Source organism: Pyrus communis, chromosome 7, assembly GCF_041283825.1.
Source record: "Pyrus communis isolate YQ-2024b chromosome 7, ASM4128382v1, whole genome shotgun sequence".
NCBI classification, from domain to species: Eukaryota; Viridiplantae; Streptophyta; class Magnoliopsida; order Rosales; family Rosaceae; genus Pyrus; species Pyrus communis.
This window is the reverse complement of record NC_142571.1, coordinates 11824651-11830650: the sequence shown is the minus strand read 5'-3', so window position 1 is coordinate 11830650 and position 6000 is coordinate 11824651. Positions and strand designations below refer to the sequence as shown.

The following is a 6000-nucleotide window of genomic DNA, read 5'->3' as shown; positions in this document are numbered from 1 at the left end:
AAAATTATGACGGAATGACCACATTGATTTATGACACTCATTTTTCAAGGATTACATTAATCAATTTTCAATTTCAAAGATTATCTTAATGAGATAGGTCAATTTTAAGGATTATTTGTGATCAAGACATTTTTAATTTGGAGATGCTTTTTTCATAACAAATATAAGTTTGTTACCAAAATACTATTTCCTTGGAAAATGCTTTAAAATAATGGATTAAGATTACGTTTGGCATCATTTGATTTTTAGAATTTGATTGGAATGGATAATTCATTATGTTCAATATATTAAAAGTAGAGATTTTCAAGTTTCCATAACGCAAGTCCACCCATTGCCCAATCAGTAGGGCAATTGGGACCGTTACAAAAAACTTGGTCCACCAGTCACAAAATGGTAGGGCAATTGGGCAGTTGCCCTTGCCAAAATTGCCTTGCCTTGTGCCGTTATAGATGCCGAATTGCAGCCAAAAGCGAACCCCCCCAAAAAAAAGGGTGAAATTTCAACTTCATGCTTATGTAAATGCAGCAGCCGTTGGATTTCAAACGATCATTTAATCTAGACCGTTGGATTTACAACGATAAAAAATATTGCAACTTTTTATGCAGTTGCCAAGTGGTGATATCTTGGCCATCCAACGGTAATAGTTTTGAAAATCAACAGTCATAATTATTTTAAACGGTGAAGAACAAAAAAAAACTAAAAAATACCAAAAAAAAAAAAACCCTAATTTTTTTTTTCTATAAATTCCCAACCATATTCTTCATTCTCCATACCATCACTCAATATTTATTTTTGTCTCCTAGGTTAAACTTGATTATGTGTGTTGTAATGTTATGTTTTTCTCTTGTATTTAAAAGAAATTATTGAAATTAGACTATATTAAAGAAACAATGACATGTGGAGGATAAGGTCAAGAAAACATATAGAAATATATATATATATATATATATATATATATATATATATATATATATATATATATATATGTGAATAGTAATCGTTTTTGCCCTTTCCCTCCTTCCCAAACAGGTGGATTTGCACAAACGCAAATATTGTTTAGAATGAATAGTAAGAGTAATTTCATTGCCCTTGCCCTCCTGAACTTGCACTAATTGATGTCAATTAGTAAGGAATGCATTACAGAATATTAAATAAGAGATTAGAGATGCATCATGTGAGCATTTTGAATTTTGTGAGAAGAATTTGCAAATCTCTACTTGGAATGAGTCATTTACAAATTCCTCTTGGATGTCTTCGTAATACTCTTATGGTGTATTTCTAATCTCTCATATCTAACAGTGATTCATCCCTTATTCAACTTGAAATTTTTTCGCCCAAACATATCTTTCTAATATAACCATTTTGAAGGGATTGAATTAAAATTGATCAAGGCATCTTTGGTACAGTTTTCAAAATATTGTATTTTTCACGGACAATAATACAAATATAAATGAGTTTGGTAGTACGTTTTATAAGAAAGAAAAACAATTACACCAACTAGACACAAAAATAATGACAGTACTTTCATTCATAAATCATGATAAAAACTACAATTCAAGCTATAAGAGCAATGCTAGCATCAATTGCTAGACAACTTTCTCCGACAGTTGCTGCATGTGCGGTTGAAACATGGATACCTTTTAAAATTTTAAAATAATGGTACAACTTTGAAAGAGTAAGGTCATATTCAACCGAATGAGGACAAGATGACTCGTTTTAACTTTTTATGTGAAATTTCATCCCCGAAATTTCACTATTAATTACATATCTCATTACTACAAACGACTGAGTACAAATATAGTGAAAAATTGGAACTTGGAACTAGAAAGATTTTACAAAACAAGTATCAATCATTTTATTCAAAGCAGAGGAAAAAGATAATATCACTAATTATAAAATATTATTGATAGAATAAAAAAATAAAAAGAGAGAGGAAGGAGGCAGAACTATCGAGAAGAATTGGGAAGAGAAGAGAGGGAGAAAAAGGGGGTGGGGGAAGTCGACGGAAAGAAAGGGAGAAAAAAAAAAACAATGAAGGGGGTTCTCTCCGGTCTGGGTAGGATCATCCCCTTTTCGTTGGATGTCGTCCCGTGCCGCCAAAACTATGCCTCGCAAAGTATGGCTGCTCAAATTCCACAGAATCAGAAAGCTTACTGTTGTAAGTTCTTCTTCTGTCTTTGTTTATATTTCTTCAATTTGATACCAGAGTGCTGTGGTGGTGAATAATTTGATCATGTATTTTGCACACTCTTCTTCTGTTCATAATTGGGAGTGGGTGTGGTCCTTTAGTTTGGTTAATTTCAGTGATTTGCAGCACTGTTGTTCCTTGTTGTCTGAATGCTTTCTGGGAAGGAAAATGAAAAATAATTTCATGAACCATTGTTAAACTAATGATTATGGTGGTCACGTGGAAGGATTGCTGTCTTATCTGATGCATATTTATTAGGTCTTTTAGCTTCGGTCTACACCTTTGCTTAGACTTCATTTTCTGGTTCCCAGCCATGTTTGAAGTAAGGTGATTTAGCTGATGGTTCTAGTAGTATTTGTTTCAGTGCATTAATGTAATGTTGATTGATAATGGGGAATCGGTATTTATATTATATTGTCTCATAATGTGAAATTGTTTCTCTTTATACTTAGTACAATTTTGCTAGAGTTGTTTGTATACATTTAGTCCGATGTGGTCCAGATTTTGTCTTTGAGATGACAGTGAATAGCCATCGTTTTTATATGAATGATAGTGAATAGCCATTGTTGATGAACACATTAATTCCATCTCATTAGTTTAACATTATTAGACCTTTTTGCATATGTCTGAAGTTGAACGAATACTTATATGTATATATAGAATATTGAAGTGATGAAATTGTTTTTATTTATTTATTTACCGTATACATATATCTATACATGCATATTCAAAGGAACTTACTTGTATCACTAGAATTCATATCATGCATTGCCATAATACAAGGCATGATTCAGTGAACTACGAATGGCTTGATCTCTATTGAGGTTACGTAGGCAGTCTAACGAGGAGGTTAGTGTTGGAAATGTGCCCTAAAACCAATCATATGATGATACTTTATGGACATTTCACATGTTAAACTAATCTAGTTTAATATTAAGGGCAAACATTATTGTTTGAGCCGTCTCATATAAATGTTATATGCTTAAACGATAAGTCCAAGGAATATGTGATTGGAAGAATGCGATCTAAAGAAGTTAGATGATACGAGAATTATACGTATACAAATTAAACCCTATTTGTGACAATTGTAGTAATGATGTAAGTAGGGATCGTTCTAACCGGGGATTAACTAGGGATGCTAAATACTTGACTCAAATAAATAGAACTAACTTTTAAAACACTAAGACAAACTAAAAGACTCAAAACAAGTTTAAAAGACTCCAAATACTCAAAAACATAAAATAAGACAAATCAAATGAATAAGACTTAACAAAATAAGGGGGGTGATTGTGGTTGGACGAGATTAAATTAAACGGACAGATTATAATTTAAAACAGATAGTAAAGATGAATGTGATGAAAATATGGATGATGGAATAGCTAAGGGGTTCTTCTCCACACATGTTACACTTGCATACAAGATTGATTTTCGGTTGGTCTTTTGATAAATTATGAAACTCAATACTCCAAGTTAATTAGGTCCGCTTAAATTAACTTTCAGATTTCCCTAAATTCATTGGATTGAATGGAATACGCATTACAACCAAATTATTCTTAATCAAAGTCCCTAACTATGGAATACGCATGATAGAGACATTCAACAAAGATCATTAAGTTCAACGGAAATCATAAACATCGACGAGGCATTCGTTACTATGGAATACGCATGAAACTTATGCCAAGAATTCATTTAACGCGATTGTTTATAAGCAACCTCCACTACTTGTGAATATAAGTTCATTACGATTAGGTGAAATTCACTTATATTCTAGCGTCATATTTATGCATGAAAATTAAGCGCGCATTCTTAATAAACATTCATAAATAAGTTATCAATCAAACGGTTAAACAAATTGAATCCACAACTTATGAAATTCCAACCAAAAGTAATCAATTCATAATGCAAGCATAAACATGTATTTTGAATCACCCCCTAGCTAAAGGGGGTTTAGTTCCTCATAACTTTGAAATCAAAGAAACACCTAAACATTCCAACAACTCAAACTTGAATTGTATGAACGTTTAGGCACTCTTCTCTTCCATTACAAAACAAAGAAAATTGAATTTAAACATTGAAATCAAAGAAACACCTAAACATTCCAACAACTCAAACTTGAATTGTATGAACGTTTAGGCACTCTTCTCTTCTTCGTTATTATGGCACAAGGTCTAAGGGATGTTGTTGGTGTGTTGAATGGATTGGGGACTTATGGAAATGGATGAGGAAAGATAGAAAATGGAAAGAAACCCACGACAAGGAAGGGAATTTCAGGATGTGAAGATGGTGTGTGTTTGTGTTGTGGTGTGAGAAATGGAGAGATGTCCATGAATGAATGAATGCAAGGGTATTTATAGGAGTAGTGGAGGGAACATATGGCTATGTCATTTGTAGGTGAAGTAAGTGTGTGAGGTTGGTGAAGTAAGTGGAGGTTGTAGGTGAAGTAGGTGGATGTTGTAGGTGAAGTAGGTGGATGTTGTAGGTGAAGTAGGTGGATTACATGTGTTTAAATGGTTGAAATGTGTAGATGATTATGAGTGATAAGTGATAAGTGTATGATATGTTAAGTGATAAGTGAATGATTATGATAAGTGATAAATGAATATATGATATGATAAGTGGTGAATGATAAGTGGTAGTGTTTAAGTATTTAAAATAGGGAACAAAGCCCTTCCTTGCCATGCAAGGAAGGGAGACACAAGGAAACACACGACAATGTCCTAAGGTTGCTAGGAATGTTGTTTTTGTGTTCTAAAATGCGTAGGAGTTTTCAATGATGCTCAAACATGAGGTCTTTTTAGGATTTAACTTTCCTACTTCAAGTCTTCAATTTCGTCCATCCTTTTGGCTCCAAGCATATGATATCCATTCCAATCTCTAATTTGCTCCAAAAGGCTTCAAAAGGCATCATTTTGCATACTTTGCCCTTAGAACCTGAAAACACACAAAAGAAGCATAAAAAACTAAAATAACTAAAGAAACATAACGTAAATGTACGAGAACAAGCCATTTAAGTCGCATAAATATGCTCCTATCAAACTCCCCCACACTTATCTTTTGCTAGTCCTCAAGCAAAACAGAAAAACAAAACAAAACCTAAACCTTCCAACAATCGTCTTAGGGATTTCCAATGCACATGACAAGTTAAAAATCATTATTCCCACAGATTTTAGCCATCTTTACACTTAAGTACATTCTTACTCATAGTCACCACATATTATTTCTCAATTAAGCATTTAAAACCATGTTTTGAATGTAGTAACATGCTTTAGAGAATTTGCTCAAATCCTTACAAGATATGCACTCGTTTTTCACACGGATTTTCTGACTACACACCCTACACAAGTTATATGTGAGAAGATTGATGTAAATATGAATTCTAACACTCACATATGTTATAACAAAGAAAGCATTTTCTGGAGTTAATAAGCATGTTTAGATATGATCTCAAGAATGGAATGCTCCTACTTAGATGCGAGAACCAGTGACACCATAAGCTCAAATCAATTCCAAACTCCACATTATTGAACACATAACGATCAAGATAAAAGTCAAAGGGGTGTAACGGGGCTAAAAAGTGTTTGGCTAACAAAGAAGGGATATGGAAAACAAAGGTTCTTAAAGAAATAGCGAGCAAAGAATTTGAATTAACTTAGAATTCACTTTTGAATGAAAAACTCAACTTTTGAACAAAAAGGGAGAACAAGCTCTTTTTTCTTTCTTTCTTTCTTTTCTTTTCTGTTTTTCTTTTTCATATGTTTTTCACAATTTTTTTTTTTTTTTTCTTTTCTTTTGACTCTCAAAACATACATAAA

At 32.8% G+C, this 6000-nt stretch overlaps 1 long non-coding RNA gene across 1 annotated transcript in view; it reads left to right on the top strand.

The window, feature by feature from the left end:
• The first annotated feature begins 1920 nt into the window (after window positions 1-1920).
• The window catches only part of LOC148695726 (uncharacterized), a 39662-nt gene continuing 35582 nt past the window's right edge, over window positions 1921-6000 (top strand). The window contains exon 1 of the long non-coding RNA XR_015963912.1: window positions 1921-2158. This is a non-coding gene — a long non-coding RNA (uncharacterized LOC148695726). The remainder of the gene's footprint in view (window positions 2159-6000) is intronic.